The sequence below is a fragment of the Lissotriton vulgaris genome, chromosome 2_2 (assembly GCF_964263255.1).
Source record: "Lissotriton vulgaris chromosome 2_2, aLisVul1.2, whole genome shotgun sequence".
Classification (NCBI taxonomy): Eukaryota; Metazoa; Chordata; class Amphibia; order Caudata; family Salamandridae; genus Lissotriton; species Lissotriton vulgaris.
In genome coordinates this window covers 96558314-96582702 of record NC_141688.1, presented here as the reverse complement: position 1 = coordinate 96582702, position 24389 = coordinate 96558314, and the positions used below count along the sequence as shown (strand labels likewise).

The window sequence follows — 24389 nt, the reverse complement described above, 5'->3', positions numbered from 1 at the left end:
TGCATTATATTACAAATTGTATTCTATATCACTTTATATTTTTTGTGTGCCTGCATTCAATCCAATCTGAAAAAGTGTGTTAATTTTACGATTCTCAGAGTTCTTGATGTATATTCTTGCTTTCGCCCTCTAGTGGGTATTAGTGTTATTTCAACATTCTGCCTTGTAGGTACGATACCATTTACTTAGACTAATTCTCGCTGTCTGTCCCTCCAGTGGGCCTGCATCCCAGCTCCCGCTGCTAACTGCAGTACACTATTCCTGTGTTGTCAAATTAACACACTAACTAACTCTACTCTGTTATGCTCTTCCTTTAACCCCTTCGCTGCGGCGGCTATTCCGTCGCAGCGCTAAGGGGGTGGGGCACCCGCGCGGCAGCTCCATACTAGTGACGGAACCGCTCCGTCACGGCTCGCGGGCGAGCTGTGCTTGTGACGGAACGGTTCCGTCACGAACCTGCCCGCCCATTAAAGCGTCAGCGCAGGCGCGAAATCAGCGCCGCGCAGGCGTGGCGAGCGGGCCGTGACTGAACCGTTCCGTCACAAGCACAGCTCACCCGTGGCTTGTGACGGAGCGGTTCCGTCACAAGCATGGGAGGGGTTAAGTTAAGTAGACCAAGTTAAATAAAGGGTATAGAAACAAACTAGATTTTTGAATTACCGTGCTCACCCCAACCCACTAAAATTGGTGACTAATTGTTTGTGTGCAGGTTTGTTAAACCCTAGTGAGTTAAAAACTAATGATAATGGAGAGGCCATTTGTGTCATCCCTATTTCTTTGTCTCTTTATATACAGTACTGAGGCAAGTCCAGATCTTCTACAGGTGATAATGTAACTCCTCATCTTGGTTCAATCCATGGTGGGTTAATGTTCGAAAGTTCAAGGTATGTTTAGATTCTCGGATGGTTCCCCACGGACTCCACAGCATAGAATTTCAGTTACTTTCATCTGCCACCATGGTACTTTTCCATGTGCTTCGCTACAGCATTACTCCTGTCCGTGTTTATAGTAGCTCGTACATGCTCCAAAATGCGATTTTCAACTCACACTTTGTACTCCCCACATATTTCAGTGAGCAAGGGCATTCGATGATATAGATCACAAATTGGCTTGTACAATTGATCAATTGTTGAATTTTCCACGTACGTTTATTTGCCTTCAAGGCCTTCTTCGTGTTTTGGGCAATTGCACACACCTTACAACTGGTGCATTTGTAGAAACCTTTTGGTTTTAGCCATGTTTCTTGTTTTTTAGGATTTTGGAAGTGGCTGTGGACAAATTTGTCCCTTAGATTTTTTGGCCTGTCGGTAGGTTATGTTTGGGTGATCTCCCACTATTTTGGCTGTTGTCAAGTCCATATGTAGTATGTGCCAGTTCTTACGCAGTAGTTTCATCGATTGTTGGTTAGCTGTGGAGTATGTTGTTATCAATCGTTTTTTATTGTCCTTATCTTCCTTAGTTTGTTTTTCTTTTAGCAGAGCGGTTCTATTTATAGACAGTGTTCGTTGTAGTGAGATCGGAATGGCCCCAGAGTAGTAATTTATTTTTTTGTATTCTGCTGGTGCTTGATTTCGATGTTTAATCCAATCCTCTTCTCTTGAGCAGATCCTCTTGATCCTGAGGAACTCCCCGTAAGGGATATTTTTGATCAGACTTGTTTGATGAAAACTTTCAGCATGCAACACTGCATTTGTAGCCGTATATTTGCGGTGCAGGGTGGTTTGTACTTCGTTTTCCAGAATGTCAATTTCAGTGTCAAGAAACACAACTCGCTCTTCACTGATGTCATACGTGAATTTTAACCTGAAATCTGGATTGGTTAATATCGCGAAGTACTCTGCCAATTCTTCCATGGTTCCGTCCCATATTATTAGCAGGTCGTCGATGTACCTTAGCCATGCTATAGTTTTGTTCACATAATGGTCATTCTCATTTTTCAATTATTGACAAATTGCAACTTCATTTAAAACAACGTATATGATAAATTGAACTTTATAGCAATTTACGTTACTGTGCATATGTTTCACATTAACATCGTAGTGTAACTACTGATGTATGGACATTATGCTGTTGCAAAAAAATGTTGAGATTGTCAACAAACCTTGGCAACCTGACTGAAAATTAAGAATATAAACCTTGTTCCTACAATTCGCTCAATCTCGTTATTATGCCCCAGTGGGCAATTGTAATTAAAGAAAAAGGGGTAACCCTGTGTCCCTCAGAACCTGGGTAATTAATGGTTAAACAAAAGAATGGTTCTGTTGGGTAAGACACATTGCTTTGACACTGCTTATTAATGCAATCAAGATTCGGTGCTCTCTGGTACACAAATAATTTGAGAAATGAATGCTCAAAAAATAAAAGGTCATGAGATCAAGAAATTGGTTCATGCAATTTATATCGGAATTCATTCATATTTTGTCTGAATAGCTTCATTCAATGATAACATGTAATGCATGATAAGACCGTCAAAAGCAGGTGCAGTTAAGTGACATTAGGTGAATAGTGCTCAATGAGTGAGAAAATATACAGTGAACAGTTATTTCCTATATACAAATATATACAAGTATATCATTGGCCAAATGCTGATTGGCAACCAAGGATTCCTAGTGTTCCTATTGGGATCTTAGTGGTTCTGGACTTATGACATGCGTCGACGTTTCGACCCTCATGCGCCCCAGTCGGTGGTCGCGGCAGGTCTTTCATAAGACAGGTGAGCGAATAATGTTGACAGTCTGAAATTGGTAATAAAGACTGTGTATCAGAGAGGCTGAAAGTGCACTGTAAATTGCCCCTAGGGATTGGTAGTGAGATTCTGATACTCACCTGTGCTTCAGACCGGCGAGTCTCAGCCTGAATCGGCGCGGCACAGTGGCCAATTGTATCTGTGGAGGAGGGATTGGGAATTCAATACAGCGCACAGTGTATGGCAGAGGGAGCTGTGGGGGGGAAGTGTGTGCTAGAGTTGGGACCCTGACTTGCAGCTAACCGCGTTTTTCTAGGGTGAACTAGCGTGTGGAGCTAACCGCGTTTTTCTAGGGTGAACTTGCGTGTGGAGCTTCTTTATGATTGGAAAGTCATGCGGGGATACGCCCTATGATGAGGTGAGAGCAGTGATTTGCAAGTGATGGAGAGTTCAAATGCAAGAAGCGCCAAGTCTGATTAATCTAGGCGCTGACTACTGAGTGATACTTTCCAGGCCGCTTAGCCCCTAGGTGGAAAAGTGCAGGGAGTGCGAACCCGTCGATTAATTCAAAAGCGGCGCGTGTTGCGCAAGTCGAAGGTTGCCGCTGGGCTGGGCCGAGTGAGGGGAGGGGGAATTCACAACGTCCATTCTGGTACTGATGCATTTGATATGACCCGGCCCGAGACTGTCTAAATGGAGCGGGTAATGTCTACAAGATTCACTATTAAAATATATTAAACTTACGAATCATGACTCATGGAATCACGTTTTGGGGCATGACTTTGCTACGCACACATTTATCGAGAATGACCATAACATATATATCTTATTACTCATTAATTCACAGTTCGAAGACAGGACAGGATCTAGAAGAGGTTAACATTCACACTTCCTTTAACCCAGGGGGTCTTTTCTTGGGCAGCAATCTGTGAAGCCCAATGTATTTAAGAAATAATGCAACTGCAGCATCTTAAAATCAATGACCCCGAACAAACCATTTGAGTGTAACGTTCTAATTTCTCAGATTTTTAAAACCCGCTTTAGCCAGGTGGGGTGAATAAAACACGCAAATAACTCACCAACATTAGAAAGCTTGAATTGTTGCCATCTGGGAGCTAAAGAGTAGATAACTATATTTACATTACGTTTTGAAGCTGCGTTGGTCTCTCTATATATTGGGGACGGGGGTATATTTAAGGTTGTGCATGATCTGATTGATAATTCCTGCTTGAAATAATAAAGTGGTATTTCTAGAACTAGATGGATGGGTAAGTAAATGGGACGCAACATAATCTTGTTAGCTCTGAAGCATGAGCCTGGGAAGGGGACAGGCCTTCCGGACTCACCTGGTGAGGCTGTTGGACAACAGGCTCTCCGTGGGCTGCACGCTGCAGCTGGTGACCATGTAGGCCCCGCCGCAGCTGCCGTCCAGTTTCATTAGCAGGGCCTTGGCGGCGTTCTCGGCTGTCTTCCTGTAGTCGTGGCCCCCTTCAGCATTTGAGTGATGTTTTCATCGCCACTCTGCTCTCCTGTTGGGTGACAGTGAGACTGTTAGAAAGGGGTTTATTCCAAGAAATAAAAACAGCAGCGGTGCTTAATTCTGTCAAAATACCTCTTCACTGGGATGCATTTCACAATGTCGCACGCTACAAGCAGGAAACAGAAACGTAGGATGTTTGATAAATGCGCTTGAGAGGGCATCTTGGCCAATGAACACATGGAGCTTTTCAGGTTTATCGGAAAAACAACAAGCGCGGCAGCAGGAGGAGGATGTGGGCCTGCGCTATTCACTTGCGGGAGCGATAATTGCCACCATATGGTGGCGCTACCGCAAGTGAATCTCTGCATGTGTTGCCATTGAAGGCAATGGAGCGCGTGCACGGTTGTGGGTGAAAAAGGGGAACAATGGCTTAAGGTCTCCTCCTAAGCAGTGCATGCGAGCTGCGTAGGTGAGAACTAAAAACATTTCATTTGGACATCCGTCCACTATTACTGTTACTTTACTGAGGGAAAAGGAATTCCACCAAAATTATAATATGTTTCTTACAGGTGTGTATGCAGATCCTCACTTAGATTTAAGCCACCTGGGTTTTTGGAATTCAGTTCAAGGATATATTGTGATTCTAATCTCCTTAAAGCCTTTTCGCGATTGCCACCCCTTATGTTTTCACATACCGCATCAATGACAAAATAAACAAGACCTTTCGTATCTTGATTATGAAAATCTCTGAAGTGGCGTGCTACTGGGTAGTTTTTGCCTCCATGTTTTATTGCACAGATATTTTGTAATATGTGCTTATGTACTTCAAATGTCGTGCTACCCACATATTTTAGGTTACACGAACATTGCAAAACATACACAGCATTATCCGTCTTACATGTGTAATTGCCCTTGATTTTCTTGGGCCTAGTATTTAAAGCTGTGCTGTATGTTGTGGTGTTTTTACCATGCTGGCACGCCTTACATTTTTAACATTTCAGGAAACCCGGTTTTCTATTTAGCCAAGTCGTGCCGCTGGCTGTTTTAACCTCTCTCAACATATTACTGACCAACGGTTGCCTCATAGAGGGTGCTTTTCTAAATGCTATGGCAGGATTACGAGGAGCCACTTTGCCTAGGTCTGGATCGTTACGTATCAAGTACGAATATTGGTTCATTATCCCTCTTTTGTTGGCCTCTTGAGTGTTATAGCTAGTTATCAGTCCAAAGTGTGACAGTTGATCTTGTTTCGCATTGCCTTTCTTGCTCCTGTCATTGAAGACTATTTATTCTCTTGGCTGTTTCTTAACCTTACTTAGTGCAGTGTTTATCCAATCCTTAGGATAATCTCTCTTGCTGAACCTGGGTTTCAAGGCCAGAAACTATTTCTCTGCCCCTACATTGTCACTGCAGTTTCTTTTCACTCTCAAACCTTCACCATACAGAATACTTCTTACTAAATTGTTTGGATGGAAACTAGCAGTCTGCAATAACGTATTGCCTGCTGTAGGTTTCCTGAACAACTTTGTTTCCAGCCGATCATTGGCTATATATATCTTTGTGATCTAAAAAATCATCACTATAACCGCTGATCTTATTGGTGAAGTGCAGATTTAGCTCATTCTTCTGTATTTGGTTAAAAAATCTTTCTGCCTCTTTCTGACTGCCTCTCCAGATAATAAAAAGGTCTTCAATGTACCTAGACCACTCTTGTAAATGTAAATGTACAGGAATTTATATAGCGCAAATCACCGAGCGGTTTCTAAGCGCTTGCTTAGGGAACCCGTCCTGGTATTCCCCTGTGAGATAACCCCGGCAGGGTATCCGCAAGGTGAAAGCCAGGCATCCCGCCGCGAGGGGCCGTTGTGGAGATTAAGCAAGCTATTGTCGAGAGTCGCAGAGTGTAAAACCCGTGAATCGAGTAGGCACCGGAGCGAGAATTGTCAAGTCAATGGACATTTTAGGACTCAAGACCCCGCCAAGCCGGGAATTGAACCCTGGTCCCGGGCTGACCTCTGCTTCCAGGTCTGCCTCCTCTAACCAGTGCGTTACAAAAGGGGGGTTTTACCCATGCAGTCGCGGGGACCTGGGCGCTAAATGGTATGTGTAAAAGAGGGGCCCCCGCAAGGAGAGCGTGTTACATACAAAAAACCATAACACTAAGTAACAACCAATAATCAAGGGATATAAATCAGATGGATGACAGGTATTGTCCTTTATTTAAACAATACCAACTTACAATCAATATAGAAAATTTCATCTCTAATCAATAACCCCAATAGGAAAAGGAAAGGAAGTGGAGGGAAGGGTGTGCTCAGGGCAGTGTCAAGTCAGGAGAAAGGTACACACAGTCATAAAGAATTATGAATTATAACAGTCTGCAATTCAAAGTTAAAACAAATCTGATATAAAAAGCCTAAATTATTAAAGGCATCCTTTAGGAAACAAGATATATGACAGACATTCAACGGACACAACCACAATTCCAAATGTTCAGGGGCATGTGCCGGAAGTCTTGGGAGAAAGAGGCGTCGACGTTTCGACCCCTAGCCGTAGGCTACATTAAATCCTTATACGGGGTCTTCATCAGGACGAGTGCAGGACGGGGAAGGGTGGGTAGGGGCAATTCTATCTGTGAGATTTAAAAACAGAAGTCAGAATAATATCTAAAATGTCGTCATCTTATTAGACCATTACATTCATTTTAAACCAATTATTTTAAACCAATTACCATGGGGTCTGTGCCAAAACCGGCTACAGAGCATGGAATGTGAGTAAGACCAAACCGATGGTCAAGGTCAAGCTCAACGATATTTTACAATACAGAGGAAAGGTTAACCCATATGGTATAAATCAAAATCAAAGGGACTGTACTATCTAAGCAACAACGGAGTATGGAATTCATGTTGCAGAGCCAATCCCAAAACAAGGCCCTGGTCAGTGCTCCAAGGGTTATTATCTCTAGTTTAAAAGGAGATCATATAGTTCACTTATTACTTACAATAAACACACAAGTGAGTAGCGCTGTTCAACTTGGCATTGAAGGCGTCGTGAATGGTGACAACGTTATAGGTCACTGCGAGATAAGGAGAAAAAATCAGTGTCCTGCCACAACCACTATTGCAACTTATAAGTATCAAGTTTAATTGGCATACCTTTGGAACGTTTTAAGGCCAATTTTTAGAGCATTGTGCTCGAAAATAATTCTCAATTAGCCTGTTCCGTCTATGACGCAGGCCAATTACTGTCTATGGGTTTAAAGAAAGATCAGTTAAATCAGAAAATACATTCAGCAGATCCATACCATGCTGTATTACATAAGGTACAAGGCTGAAAAACGTAGTGCAGCTCGGCACTGTGGGCGTCGTAATTGGAGACTCATTGGTAGGTCACTATAAAATAACACTTTAATAAAACCGTATTGGTGACTGACCACAGATAAATTACAACTAAAGACTCACCAAGGTTAAAGGGCATACCTTTGAACTGATTAGAAGACTAGTTTGTTAGGGCATCATACTGAGTGAAATACACGTGAAATTATCATTTCCGTGTTAAACAAACTTCAACCGTTGGCTGAATCAGGCGCCCCAAATTACGTGCGCAAGCTGTCTGTGACTGAACCTTAAATGGAAAACAAAAGCTTGTTTCAAGACGCGTGATACCGCTCCTCTAGATACACGAATTGAAATTGAAAACGGCAGGGAGGTCACTTACACATTATTCGGAGGCTTGTCTCCGTCAACTACTTAAGGGAGCTGGTTGAATCAGGCGCTCAAGTTTCCACGCACAAGCTGTAATTTGAAAGCCTGCTCCTGTGACGAGATCCTAAATGGAAAGTGTCATTGTTTAGAGATGCGTGAACCCGCTACTCTAAATACAAAAGTTGAAACCGGCAAGGAGATCACTTACACATTATTCGGAGGCTTGTCTCCGTCATCTACTTGAGGAAGCTACGTGAAGTGCGGGGCGAGACCACCAATTGGTGAGATAATTAAATCAAAGACTCGAATAGCACGCTGAAGCTGTTATTAGCCTGTCAGCGAGTCCTGAATGGAAAAAGAATCACTATTTAGGCACGCGTGATTTCGCTGATTAAGATGTGACAAAAGTTGCCGGCAAGGAATTACTTACATCTTACTCGGAGGCTAGTCACTTTCAACTCTGTGAGGCAGCTACGCGAAGTTGGGGGCGGGGCCAATATTTTACCAACTATTCCAAAGGACATAGAAGAGTTATTTAGAGACAGCTACTTGAGATTCGGGACGTGACTCGTACTCCATCATTTTTAAATGGAACCAATTGTTAGATGGAATCTCTGGTAGTAGGATGGGAAACGTCATGCATAAACCATAGTAATTGCCATATAATACGTGATGATGTAACTGTATAACAATAACAAATACCCTCCGCTCGGGCAACTCTCATACAGGAGGTTGTACACGAGTCAGCACATTAATAAATCGCAATTCAGTTCAAGTGGTGGTTACATATTATTTATGTGATACAATTAATCCCATCGCTCTATGTAAAAAATCAAGCACAAATGCAAAACTGCAGTTAGAGAATCGTGCACTACTCGAACATGAGAGTGAAAACGATCCGCTTGCATATTTATTGACATATATCATATGACCCTCTGCACCAACTCGTGCACTTCTCTGAGCATGAGAGTGTGGACGAGTTTGGTGTACATATTTATTTTGTCAATTAGATGATGTTTAAGACATAGGTATAAATGTCTACATTCAAATACTGAATAATATGGGGTATCTGAATGGCCGCAGGGATTGTGATATATTAACCAAGTGCTGCTAGTTGTGCCAGGCTGCTGTCCTGTTCGTTTAGTCCATTATTTATGGAGTCCAGAAGGGACATCCATTTGGATTCACGTGTATTGAGAATGGTCAATAGGTTACCCCCTCTTCTCCCTAGGGTTACCTTCTCGATGACCAACCATTTTAAATCAGACACCATATGTCCTGCCTTTTGCCAATGTTCTACCAGTGGCGCTCCGGATACTTTACAACGTAATCTACTACAATGAGAGGAGATGCGAGATTTGATTTTTTGTTGTGTTTGTCCAACATATACGTGATTGCAAGGACATTGTATGATGTAAATTACACAAGTCGAATTGCAATTGGTGTAATGTTTTAAGGTGTAAACACGTCCATTGTGAGCAAATGTCTTTGTCTGAATGGTAGTGTCACATGCCGTACATGTGCCACATCTGTGGTGTCCAACCAAAGGGGGCAGGTTCCATAAGGCGGTAAGTGTAGGTTGACACGCTGGTTCCAGGTAGGAGTGAACCACCAGGTCCCTTATATTTTTGGCCCTTTTAAAAGAGTGGAGTGGGGGGTCCGGTTGTTTGATCTCGTCTGCAACCAGTGTCCAGTTCTTGTTGATTATTTGTTTAATCTCATTGCTACGAGTAGAAAAAGAAGTAACACAAATAATACGTTCAAGCTCAGTAGGATTAGTAGTTTCTGGGTTCAACAAGCTCTCACGTGGGTTATACCATGCCCGTTTGCGGGCCCGTCTAACCATTCGTGCTGGGTATCCACGTGCAACGAGACGTTGATTCAGAATCTCAGATTCCTTGATGTAATTAGCTCAAGTCGAGCAATTTCTTCTGATCCTCAGGAACTGACCCACCGGCAGATTGTCTTTGAGGCCACGGGGGTGGTGACTACCATACTGCAACAGGGAGTTTCATTCGGTGGATTTCCTGTAAAGTGTGGTCTGTAGGTGATCCTTATCCACATAGATAGAAATATCCAAGAAAGGGATAGACTCATTACTGGATTCCATTGTGAATTGAATATGTGAATTTCTGCGATTGAGCCAATCATGAAATTCTGTTAGATGTTGTTTACTACCATTCCAGATGCATAGGACGTCATCAATATATCTGACCCAGAGGGCCAGACATGTTTGAAATGGATTGTTGGAAGAAAATATATATTGTTGCTCAAAATGATCCATAAAAATGATGGCCAAATTTGGGGCAAAAGTAGCCCCCATGGCTACTCCCTGGGTCTGCACGTAGAATTCCTCCTGAAAAATAAAGAAATGTTGCTTCATGGCAATGCTCAGCAGATCCAGTATGAAGTCTGTTGGAACTTGGACAGGAGCTGGTCTTTTATCCAAAACTTCTCTTATTACATCCAGAGCATCCTGTTGGGGAATGCTAGTATAAAGGGACACAATGTCGCAAGTGACCAAGAATGAACTGGCTGGATCAAACGGTCTCTCATCTATTAAATTGCGAGTGCAATAGGCTTGAGGAAGAAGTCTATATATTTACACAACGGTTCTAGTGTCTGGCTGTGGGTCGATACTAGAACCGTTGTGTAAATATATAGACTTCTTCCTCAAGCCTATTGCACTCGCCACTAGGGCTTATCTCCGTGACACCACTCAAACCATCAATTTAATAGATGAGAGACCGTTTGATCCAGCCAGTTCATTCTTGGTCACTTGCGACATTGTGTCCCTTTATACTAGCATTCCCCAACAGGATGCTCTGGATGTAATAAGAGAAGTTTTGGATAAAAGACCAGCTCCTGTCCAAGTTCCAACAGACTTCATACTGGATCTGCTGAGCATTGCCATGAAGCAAAATTTCTTTATTTTTCAGGAGGAATTCTACGTGCAGACCCAGGGAGTAGCCATGGGGGCTACTTTTGCCCCAAATTTGGCCATCATTTTTATGGATCATTTTGAGCAACAATATATATTTTCTTCCAACAATCCATTTCAAATATGTCTGGCCCTCTGGGTCAGATATATTGATGACGTCCTATGCATCTGGAATGGTAGTAAACAACATCTAACAGAATTTCATGATTGGCTCAATCGCAGAAATTCACATATTCAATTCACAATGGAATCCAGTAATGAGTCTATCCCTTTCTTGGATATTTCTATCTATGTGGATAAGGATCACCTACAGACCACACTTTACAGGAAATCCACCGAACGAAACTCCCTGTTGCAGTATGGTAGTCACCACCCCCGTGGCCTCAAAGACAATCTGCCGGTGGGTCAGTTCCTGAGGATCAGAAGAAATTGCTTGACTCGAGCTAATTACATCAAGGAATCTGAGATTCTGAATCAACGTCTCGTTGCACATGGATACCCAGCACGAATGGTTAGACGGGCCCGCAAACGGGCATGGTATAACCCACGTGAGAGCTTGTTGAACCCAGAAACTACTAATCCTACTGAGCTTGAACGTATTATTTGTGTTACTTCTTTATCTACTCGTAGCAATGAGATTAAACAAATAATCAACAAGAACTGGACACTGGTTGCAGACGAGATCAAACAACCGGACCCCCCACTCCACTCTTTTAAAAGGGCCAAAAATATAAGGGACCTGGTGGTTCACTCCTACCTGGAACCAGCGTGTCAACCTACACTTACCGCCTTATGGAACCTGCCCCCTTTGGTTGGACACCACAGATGTGGCACATGTACGGCATGTGACACTACCATTCAGACAAAGACATTTGCTCACAATGGACGTGTTTACACCTTAAAACATTACACCAATTGCAATTCGACTTGTGTAATTTACATCATACAATGTCCTTGCAATCACGTATATGTTGGACAAACACAACAAAAAATCAAATCTCGCATCTCCTCTCATTGTAGTAGATTACGTTGTAAAGTATCCGGAGCGCCACTGGTAGAACATTGGCAAAAGGCAGGACATATGGTGTCTGATTTAAAATGGTTGGTCATCGAGAAGATAACCCTAGGGAGAAGAGGGGGTAACCTATTGACCATTCTCAATACACGTGAATCCAAATGGATGTCCCTTCTGGACTCCATAAATAATGGACTAAACGAACAGGACAGCAGCCTGGCACAACTAGCAGCACTTGGTTAATATATCACAATCCCTGCGGCCATTCAGATACCCCATATTATTCAGTATTTGAATGTAGACATTTATACCTATGTCTTAAACATCATCTAATTGACAAAATAAATATGTACACCAAACTCGTCCACACTCTCATGCTCAGAGAAGTGCACAAGTTGGTGCAGAGGGTCATATGATATATGTCAATAAATATGCAAGCGGATCGTTTTCACTCTCATGTTCGAGTAGTGCACGATTCTCTAACTGCAGTTTTGCATTTGTGCTTGATTTTTTACATAGAGCGATGGGATTAATTGTATCACATAAATAATATGTAACCACCACTTGAACTGAATTGCGATTTATTAATGTGCTGACTCGTGTACAACCTCCTGTATGAGAGTTGCCCGAGCGGAGGGTATTTGTTATTGTTATACAGTTACATCATCACGTATTATATGGCAATTACTATGGTTTATGCATGACGTTTCCCATCCTACTACCAGAGATTCCATCTAACAATTGGTTCCATTTAAAAATGATGGAGTACGAGTCACGTCCCGAATCTCAAGTAGCTGTCTCTAAATAACTCTTCTATGTCCTTTGGAATAGTTGGTGAAATATTGGCCCCGCCCCCAACTTCGCGTAGCTGCCTCACAGAGTTGAAAGTGACTAGCCTCCGAGTAAGATGTAAGTAATTCCTTGCCGGCAACTTTTGTCACATCTTGATCAGCGAAATCACGCGTGCCTAAATAGTGATTCTTTTTTCATTCAGGACTCACTGACAGGCTAATAACAGCTTCAGCGTGCTATTCGAGTCTTTGATTTAATTATCTCACCAATTGGTGGTCTCGCCCCGCACTTCACGTAGCTTCCTCAAGTAGATGACGGAGACAAGCCTCCGAATAATGTGTAAGTGATCTCCTTGCCGGTTTCAACTTTTGAATTTAGAGTAGCGGGTTCACGCGTCTCTAAACAATGACACTTTCCATTTAGGATCTCGTCACAGGAGCAGGCTTTCAAATTACAGCTTGTGCGTGGAAACTTGAGCGCCTGATTCAACCAGCTCCCTTAAGTAGTTGACGGAGACAAGCCTCCGAATAATGTGTAAGTGACCTCCCTGCCGTTTTCAATTTCAATTCGTGTATCTAGAGGAGCGGTATCACGCGTCTTGAAACAAGCTTTTGTTTTTCATTTAAGGTTCTGTCACAGACAGCTTGCACACGTAATTTTGAGCGCCTGATTCAGCCAACGGTTGAAGTTTGTTTAACACGGAAATGATAATTTCACGTGTATTTCACTCAGTATGATGCCCTAACAAACTAGTCTTCTAATCAGTTCAAAGGTATGCCCTTTAACCTTGGTGAGTCTTTAGTTGTAATTTATCTGTGGTCAGTCACCAATACGGTTTTATTAAAGTGTTATTTTATAGTGACCTACCATTGAGTCTCCAATTACGACGCCCACAGTGCCGAGCTGCACTACGTTTTTCAGCCTTGTACCTTATGTAATACAGCATGGTATGGATCTGCTGAATGTATTTTCTGATTTAACTGATCTTTCTTTAAACCCATAGACAGTAATTGGCCTGCGTCATAGACGGAACAGGCTAATTGAGAATTATTTTCGAGCACGATGCTCTAAAAATTGGCCTTAAAACGTTCCAAAGGTATGCCAATTAAACTTGATACTTATAAGTTGCAATAGTGGTTGTGGCAGGACACTGATTTTTTCTCCTTATCTCGCAGTGACCTATAACGTTGTCACCATTCACGACGCCTTCAATGCCAAGTTGAACAGCGCTACTCACTTGTGTGTTTATTGTAAGTAATAAGTGAACTATATGATCTCCTTTTAAACTAGAGATAATAACCCTTGGAGCACTGACCAGGGCCTTGTTTTGGGATTGGCTCTGCAACATGACTTCCATACTCCGTTGTTGCTTAGATAGTACAGTCCCTTTGATTTTGATTTATACCATATGGGTTAACCTTTCCTCTGTATTGTAAAATATCGTTGAGCTTGACCTTGACCATCGGTTTGGTCTTACTCACATTCCATGCTCTGTAGCCGGTTTTGGCACAGACCCCATGGTAATTGGTTTAAAATAATTGGTTTAAAATGAATGTAATGGTCTAATAAGATGACGACATTTTAGATATTATTCTGACTTCTGTTTTTAAATCTCACAGATAGAATTGCCCCTACCCACCCTTCCCCGTCCTGCACTCGTCCTGATGAAGACCCCGTATAAGGATTTAATGTAGCCTACGGCTAGGGGTCGAAACGTCGACGCCTCTTTCTCCCAAGACTTCCGGCACATGCCCCTGAACATTTGGAATTGTGGTTGTGTCCGTTGAATGTCTGTCATATATCTTGTTTCCTAAAGGATGCCTTTAATAATTTAGGCTTTTTATATCAGATTTGTTTTGACTTTGAATTGCAGACTGTTATAATTCATAATTCTTTATGACTGTGTGTACCTTTCTCCTGACTTGACACTGCCCTGAGCACACCCTTCCCTCCACTTCATTTCCTTTTCCTATTGGGGTTATTGATTAGAGATGAAATTTTCTATATTGATTGTAAGTTGGTATTGTTTAAATAAAGGACAATACCTGTCATCCATCTGATTTATATCCCTTGATTATTGGTTGTTACTTAGTGTTATGGTTTTTTGTATGTAACACGCTCTCCTTGCGGGGGCCCCTCTTTTACACATACCTGTCCTCTAACCAGTGAGCCACACTTCTCCAAAATTCTTCTATATTGTTATCTCATACTTCCTGGTATTGCGTCTGGACCACCTGCTCCTCCCACCAACCCATATGCAGATTCGCATAGCTGAGGGCGAAGCAGGTGCCCATTGCTGTACCGCATTTCTGATGGAACAAATCTTTGTGGAAGAGAAAGAAATTACTGGTGAGACAAATTTCCACCATTCTCAACAGCATGGATGTATGTTGCCAAAGTGTCAGTGGCCTGGCTCCTATAAAGTTTCTGACCGCTCTCAGTCCATCAACAGGAGCAATACTGGTGTATAGTGTGGAAACATCAACTGTTATAAAAAGCAGATCATTATCCCACTGGAAGTCATAGATTTGTTTTGAAAAATCCCCTGTGTCCTGACATGTCACTCCTACTCCTTGTAAACCTCTGGCTCGTGTAACATTTTCTATACGCTGATTTACACATGTATGATTGTTTGTCTCTGTGTAATGTGTGTGGGATGCAAGGTGTTACTACACCCTACACTGGTATGAATGGAGCAATATAAACAATTTAAATGCATCTGAGAGAGTGGTTATGGAGACTTGGGTGGACCTATTGAAAGGTGGTGGCGAGGGAATCCGTGGTGGAGATGGTAACCGCCTCCACCATGGATGGGTTGGGCGCCAAAAACATTGTTGCACCGGGCACTACCAGCGGTAAAGCTGGTCCTGCTACTACTTACTATTACTCCGATGACCATAATGCACACATCAGAGGCATTTAAGGATGCACCACTGCAGTTTTTGTAAATTAATAAGTAAGTGTTTGTAAAGCAATAGTTCTTGCATTTTTGCGCGTTAGACCTATTGGTTTGTAAATGACAATTCTTTTTACTTATCTGTTTTGCTTTGGAGTGAAGTGAATGTATGAATAAAGATGCAGCTGTAGCGCCATCTAGAGGATGAAGAATGAGGAATTGCCTCTGGTAACAGAGACACAGCTGCAGCACTTCCTAGAGGACTTAGATTGGGTGAGTTACTGACGGCACCAGAGAAGCAGCTGCAGCACTGTCTGGAGGACCATGAATGAGGAATTCCCACAGGGAGCAGAGACGCAGCTGCAGCACTGGAGGATTTAGAATGGAGGAAAAACCAATGAGAGCAGAGAAACAGTAAGTAGCACAGTATTGAGTACTTAGAATGAGTAATTGCCACTGGGACCAGAGAAGCAGATGCAGCACTGTCTAGGGGACTAAGAATGAGAATTACCACTGGGACCAGAGAAGCAGCTGCAGCACTGCCTAGAGGACCAAGAATATGGAATTACTACTGGGAACAAATTATTTGGAAGCAAAAGAAGCACATGACAAAGATGAGTTTGCCTCATTCACCACCGCATTATAACATCTGATATTGACACGCAACATGACAGAAACCTCCTAGATCTCCTGCTAACGGCAGCAGTCAAGATAGTACTCACCAAGTGGAAAGACACCTCCAAAGCCACCTTCAGGGGGTGGCTCAACTGGGTGACATACCTGAGAGGAGCCAACATCACAGCCTTACCAAACACACCATGGAGAAAACCCAAAAGGGTATGTGGACATCCTTGGACAAGTTACTAGTACCTTATGAGCCCCCATAAAAGTGCTAGCCAGAAACAATCAAAGGGCCCACCTCCACACCAATGACTAGAGCAGGACACCCCACTAAACTCTTATTTCTTTCCCCACCTCTTTCTTTTTCTTTCAGAATAGACAGCTGGACAGGGGGCCGTTCATGCATATATTTTGTTTCATTTCGACCAGCCTGACGGTTACCTCTAGCACAAAGCGCCAATGAATATATGTTATATGTTATATGTTATATGTGGGATTGTAGAGATGCAGGGACGTTCAAGCTTATGTGCTCTACGAGTAAACTGTACAACCAGCAGCTAAGCCAAATGGGCTGTCATCCCTGTATGTACAAATGCGATGAGGATTACATGTTACTTCTAATATGTTGAAAGTGTTAAAAAAAAGTTGTTTTTTTTTTTTTTAAACAATGTTCTGCCCAGAAGCCTTGGAAACCACACTCCTTTAGACAGCTAGTACCGTTTGGCCTAGCATTGCACATATCTATATATATAAAGAGAACTAAAACATCTGATGGAAAACCTTGAGCTACCGCTGTGCTAAGCGTCCACAGGATACCGAGGTCTGTATGATTAAACAAGTCCTGTGTCAAACGACCATCTATACAGAACCGACTTTAAAATAAAATTATATTCTGAATGATTTATAAGTAAAACTAGTCCTGAACTAGTAGAGCACAGGTAAAGCTTGAGGCCCCTGACTAATGCACAATATGAAAACAAGCTAGCGAGATAACATAAGAAACCGAACGGATTTAGAGACGAATACCACATGCAAGAATAAGCATATTCCATTAAATGAAAACAGCCACAAAGTTGTTTCCACAAATTAACACTCACACTGCAAGTTAATGACATCTAACATGGCTCGTACTTCAGTCACATTGACGGTAAATGGTTTGAATCTCCCTTCTTAGTTACAGCAGCACAACGTAATACTTACCTTAAAACAGACTAAACTGAGCCATGTACAGCAGAAATAATGCATTCCTTATTTCACCCCACAGGTGACAGTGAACTCCTGTGCCTCTTACTGTATGACATCATCCCTAAATGAATGCACGTGCAGGAGACGTGTCTGCCAACCAGGAAACGCCCAACTACTAGATGTAGTGTTCCTACGAGAGAGCTCGGGATAACTTCACAACCCTTAAGGAGCACAACCTCACACAAAAAGATAAACGTCTCTCAAAGATAGCCAACAGCCACAGACACTATTTATCTCGTTTTAAAGTTTGTATTTTGTACATAATGGCAAGGTATGCAAGTTACACCTGTCTGCCGAAGATAAAGCAAAAGATTGTATTCTATTACATTACCGTGCGTTCTGGTGTCTTGTAATATCGTATCTACTTTTGATTTACAATATACTGTTTCAACCATCAAAATGGTGCAAATATTGTTCAGCTCTAGTACAAAGTTTCAGTAACACAGTCCTAGTACCTTAAAACGGTATAAACTGAGCTACGTACAGTGGAAAAAACTGAGCCACCTACACCAGATGTGATGCATTCCTTATTTCACCCCACGCACCCTCATACAGAGACTACATAGCAAAAACATAACCCTACAGAGTAGATACATTGTACTGCTTTACAAGTTTGTATAAACTGCCCAGAATTATGAATTGTGAGCAAGTTACAAAAGAAGTGAGTTGATAGGAAGGGATTTTGGCACTGTGTTCAGACATGCTGAAGTTGTTTATTGGGGAGCCCACCTGCGGATGCGGCATTAAAAACCAAATTACACATAATTCGACTGGGAACGGAGTCAACATATTCAAGAGCTATATGAAGTACATAGATAGGATTCATTGCCTTAGTCAGGATATAGGCACCCTGGGTGTATACTCATTACTCACAATGGTATTGTAGCGAATAATCTAGGAGGTAATCCTAAACACACTGTAGATTTGTACAGTATGCAAACAAAAATACCCTCCTTGGTAACTATGCGCTAAAAGCGCAATCGACTTACAAAGAAGATGTATATACTTAAAAATATTATCAGATAGCTACTCCTGGTCTCGGTGCTTTTTGAGGAATAACACAAAGACACAAAATACAAAGTAAACTCTGGCAACAGGACTTCTGTGAAATCATCAATGTACAGAACCATGTTGAGGGCTTGGGCCAAAGAAATTACACAAACAGGTCACGATATTAGAAGAGAAGGCGGCAATATAACACTTTACTTAAGGAAACAAAAATTAACCTCAGGTCCTTGTGACAACTAAGTCAATGGGAGATTAATTGAGTGTTGTGCTACGTTCCAGTTTGAGACTCGTGGGACCCAAGCGGGAGTGGGTTTACGTGCATAAATGATCGCCAAGCACCCAGTGGGAAACATTAGATGTCCGTTGATTTATTTGTATATCAGCTCAGAAAAGCAGTAAGGGTTGGAGCCCATTCCAGGCATGTGATGTCACTCTGATGAAAAGGGCGGCTCCTTCAAACTGTGCCTGTGTACTCGTCGCTCAGCCAGTCCGGTTGCCTGGCCTTTTATGCTCCTTCGCTGTAGTTTAAATGTATCTGATGTGAGTGAGATAAGTTGTATTAGTTAAGGGAAGGAGAGGTTGCGCGATTAGTTTAGCGAATGTGGGAAACAGACTAATAAATAGACCACGCAGTGTCAGTGTAAAAGGCCATTTATTAGACCAGGCTGGGTAATCTTACATAACAGTAAACAATAACAGTAATAACAGTAATAACTTTGAACCCCCACACAACACTTCACTTCACACATGCTTCAGACGTTCTACCTCATACCAGGCCCCTGCATACCCCAAACCGTACCTCATTCATCATCCAATTACCTGTCATCTGTCATCCTATCCAATTCTCGTGACCTTCCAGTCATGCCTCTAGCTGCCATTCAAAACTCCCCCCCCCAAAAAAATGGGTGTGCCCGCTCTTGACCCCCCCTCCCTTCAAAGTACCGCGGTTCCCTGCCCCCCGTATCCCAAGGGTCACACATCCCGTTCCATACCTCACTCCCTGCAACACCAAATCGCCTTGCTTGCTCACCGCATCCCTCATCTCCATCATAATAAGCGTTCCCCATACGAGACAGGTGCATACTGTCGTCCCTGAAAAGCAAAGGCTCCTCCAGTCGAATGCCCGCATGTGAGATCACTTTAATGTCTATGTCACCGCAAAAAAGTCTCATTGCCCTATTGAGCTTCCTTCGTGCCTTCTCAATCGCCCCATGTTTCATGGCCCCTCTCCAGACTTTCCTGGGCACCAATTCAGTCCAGGCAATGCAGGTCCCTGCAAGCCTTGATTTCAATACCTCCAGGTCCCTCTGCATGAGCTGTAAAAGCGCCAAACCTGACAGCTGCACCAGATCGTTTTCCCCCAAATGCACAATCAACAGGTCCGGGCATCCCCTCTGCGGGACCATCTTAGCGAGCCAAGGCTATAGTGCCACCCATCGCATACCCCTTTTTTCCCCACCATTGCACCTCGTGTAAGTGTCCTTTCAGTCCCAGGTTACTACAGAAAAGCAATGCTTCTCCCTTGATTCATCCAGTGAGCAGGCCAACTTTCAGCACACCACCGCCCATCCCAGAAGATGCCAAACCCCGCTGACCCAGCTGCATCAGAGAACATTTGACATTGCCAAACCGCCCTGTCATCCTGAAAGTCCAGTGACACCCCGTTGAAGTCCTTTAAGAACGCCAACCATGTCCTCAAGTCAGCCCGCACCCCCATGGAAATCCTGACTCTGTGGTGTGGAAGCACTGCCCCCGACATGGCCATGCCGAGCCGCCTGCAGAACGTCCGCCCTGCCCTGACCAACCGGCACGCAAAGTTCAAGAAACCCAACAACTTCTGCACTTCTGCACTGCCCTCAACGCGATCCTCTTCTCCACGATCGCCCATTCCAGACATGCCAAGATCTTGGACACTTTGGCCACGGGGAGGCGAGCCTGCCACTGCAAAGAGTCCAGCTCAATCCCCAGAAACGTCAGGCAGCAGCTGGGACCCGTCATCTTCTCAGGCGCCAACGGGACACCAAAGTGGAAGGTGAGCTCGTGAAACTGCAACAGGGCCCTGCCGCAATCCCCGGAGCCTGCCTGGCCTACGAAAAGGTAGTCATCCAAATAGTGCGTGACCTCACGGCACCCACTAAAACGCACAACCGCCCACTGCAGGAACGTACTGAAGAGCTCAAACAAGGCGCAGGAGATGGCACACCTCATGGGCAACACTTTGTCCACGTAGATGGCCCCCCAAACTGCATGGCCAAGAGTGAGACATCCGCCGGATGAATTGGCAGCAGCCGGAAGGCCGACTTGATGTCACATTTCGCCAATTCAGCCCCCTCACCGCACGCTCTCAGCAGGCGGATCGCATCATCCACCGATGGGTGAAGCACCCGTGAATCTTCCTCCGCGATGAAATCGTTCACTGACCGGCCCTCGGGCCACGAGAGATGATGAATCATACAAAACTCCCCTTCCTCCTTCTTGGACACCACCCCCAGTGGAGAAACGATCAGATCATCCAGAGGCCAGTCAGTAAACGGGCCTGCCACTCTCCCCTCAACCACTTCCTTCCTCAGCTTGTCTGCCACCACGTCAGGTAGTTCCTTCGTAGATTTCAAATTGTCGGCCCACCTGCACCCCCTGGGACCCTGGTAGCCAACCCTAAAGCCCTCCGTGAAACCCCAAAAAAGTCGCAGGGCCGGCGCCCTGTCCGGGTAACATGAAAGCCAAGGGGCCATTGCCTCCACCCTAACCGGTGTAGGCACCCTTCGGTTCCGCCATTGCTCAGAAGGGGTGACCAGTGATAAGCACTGCGTAAGGGCATGCTTCCCTCCACACTAAGAGCACTCATGCTTGAATCGACAGGGGTACCTTCGAACAGTGCCCCCTGTTGTAGCTCCAACAAGCCCCCGTATTTTTGCCTCCGTGCTTTCAGGATTGGCCAGAAGTGATGATGATGGGAACCGCACTTCCCCCCGCCCGCCGTGGGCGGGACGTGACGGAAAAGACCGATACTGCACGGGCAAGCCGCTAGCCGTGTGGGTAGAGGCAGCAGAATGCGTGGACGCCATCCACTGCATCCAGAGCTCCTGATCCACTTCCCCCCCAATTCTTTTCTGGATTCGCACTAACTCTGGGCCTGAACTCCTCGTTGTAGCTTAACCACGCAAAACCCCCAAACTGCATCTGCGCCTTACGGATAATATCCATATATTTCAATAGCGCAATTGCCCGATCCAAATATTTCTCACAATATATGCTGGCATAAATGAGAAACGCTGACGTCCAGTTCTCCATCGTGATCGGGACCCGGGGCCTCCTAGTTAGCTCCCACTCCTTCTCCTTTGAACCTTCCTTCCCTGCACCACCCTGTGTAAAAGCTTGAAAATGTCCACATACTCGTGCTTCCAAATCTTGGACCTGACCTTCTCTGACAAGTGCGACCTCAAGGGCATCGCCAAGCCCATGTAGGGCAACTTCTTCTGCAGTTTTGTGTCACCCTTCTCTTCCTTACCGTCCCCCTTGTCCATCTGCACCCCGGCCGTAGCCACAGACTTACCATCCACCGTCTCACCATCCTCAGGTGGATCGCCCGTTGGCCACCTTGACTCCCGGACTGACCCCTCCCCCAGCCCCACTGACCGACAAGCCTTCTTCCTACCCTCCTTAGGCCCCCATCCCATGCAGCCCACCAGGAACCCTCACCTGAGACAGTAGATGCCAAGTCCCGGGATCGTCCGCGCGCGGTCGCCACCTTGACTGCCGCCGCCTTGTCCTTGGTTTTCACCGTCTTCGGGGCCTGCAAAACACCAACGTCTCTGTTGTCCACCTCACCCCTCGGGCCGTCACTGTCCTCCCTCACCTCCCCATCCTCAAGCTCATCACTCTCCGCACCATAATCCAATTCAAGCTCCGGCTCAAACTCCCCAGGCGCACTCAACGCATCTTTCACCGCCCTCTTCACACCTTTTTGTGATCTAACAGGCGCACCAGGCGTACCAGCCACACGCAACGCCGTAGCCCGTGCCCGTGGTGAAGGGACAGCCGCCGCGGACTGCCCTACTGCTTCTGGCTTTGTTCCCCGCCCGCCCCTCAGGTCACTCCAGCCTGAGTGGGCCCCGGCATCATCGGGCCTCAAAGCCGTCCCAGCCGTCCCTGCACCCTGCACCTTGCCTTTAGGTCCTGCCCCTACTGACTTCCTACCCTTTGCCCGCCTCATCTCTTCCTCCAGTTCCGCCTCCCGTTCCTCCTCAGAGATCGGGGTGGGCGGGCCCTCAACTTCAGGCCCCCAGACAGCACCCACCCGGGACATCGTCTGTTCTGCCCACCTAGCCTCCTAATCTGCTCCAGAAGCCTCTCCTCCGTGCTCTGTCTTCCTAGGACAAGGCTCCCCAAATTGGGAGGGACGGGGGCGGGCAGTAACCCCTGAAACCCCTGACCGGTGGCATGAAAACTCCCTGCATGTGCCCCATGAGCAGACCCCCCTGCCCCCCCAAACCCCAGCTGGGGCCCAGACAAAACCAGTCCCCCCCGGTTCTCCGCTGTCACAGCCGCTCCCCGCCCCACCGGGGCAAGAGTATTGACCCTCGAACTAGTGGATAAGTCAATGGGGGCATCATCCCATTGCCCCCATCCACATCTACTGCATCACCCACAGGAACCTGACCCTCCGCCTTGGCCCCCCCAGGGCCCCCCTTCAGGCAATAGGACCACCCCTGCAGACCCAGGGGCACCCCCAGCACTCCCAGCCGACAAGACACTGGGCTCATCTCCATCTGCCCCTTCAAAGCCCTCCTGGACAGTCTCAGGCCACGTGGGGGGGGGGGGGCACTCCCCTCCCTTATTCACGGCCCCAGAAGCCCCCAGCATGAACTGAAGCGGGGGGAAGACTCGCGGGGGCAGGCTCTTGCGTTTCCCGCCCCACGCCGAGTCCCTCGGTGCTCCACCTCCCTCTCCCAACTGCCGCCCCTGCGCTGCTGGGGTGTCGTCCTGGCAGGCCAGGACCCCGGCCGAGGCCACGTGCGTGGCCCTCGTGCAGCCCACCCAGGACTGGCCCAACACACCTGGCTGAAGCAGGTCCTCTCGCCCCACGCGGGCCAGCAGCAGCAGGGCCGCCCGCACCTCCTCGGCCGACACACCCGACATCGCCGAATCCAACGCTTCTGGCATGTACACTAAACCGCTACCGTCAGGCAGCCACGCAACGTCGAAGAAATGCCAAAAATCACCCCCGGCCTAATCTAACACTGTCCCTACACTAGCTCCGCACTCTCCCTTTGCTAAACCCTCCTGATGATGCCAGGCAACAGGTAGAGGACGTTTCCTTCCTCCCCTGTGCCTTATAGCCCCCCTCCTAACTCCTCCCCTTCCCCTGACTAGCTTATCCCTGTGCGGAAGACCCCGGGGGAAGACTAGTCTGCGACTGTGCTTCCCCCGGGGCCCAGCAGAAAGCAGCACCAATAACCACCTGCCCCTCTCCCTCACCCCAATGTCCTGAGAGGTGCGTGGCAGAGACCTGCAGGATCCTGAAACTGGACCAATAGTGAGCGAGAAAGGAGCAGACCGAGGACGGATGGGTAGATCCAGTGAGAGCCTCCTGCCCCAATTAGTGATGTCTAAGTGTATGCAACTGTACACTATCTGCAACAAGTGACAGCCCAGGGGAGGGTGGGGCACCGGGGCGGCACCGATGTGGTAGGGGCGGGCAAAGGACAAGGAGGGTAAACCTCCCACCCACAGAAAGCAAGATGAATAGAAGCTGAAAACCAGCACTGAGTGAGTGCAACTTACCCCAAGCGGCGGTGGCTGCCTTGTTCATTCACTTAGTGCCAACAGCATCCCCTGACAGCAGAACATGCATTTTATCCATCTGGTACCCATGGGGGTGGACACTCTATTAGCGGCCAGGGGTCAAATCTTTACGCAGTTGCATACCGTTCACACAATGCCCGTAACATCGCTGCACATGCATCCCAAGCTCACTGAACATAACTATTAGTTACACTAC

At 45.7% G+C, this 24389-nt stretch overlaps 1 protein-coding gene across 2 annotated transcripts in view; it reads left to right on the top strand.

The window, feature by feature from the left end:
- Positions 1 to 24389, top strand: part of LOC147729081 (cysteine repeat modular protein 2-like) — a 721334-nt gene that overhangs the window by 17856 nt on the left and 679089 nt on the right. The window lies entirely within an intron of this gene.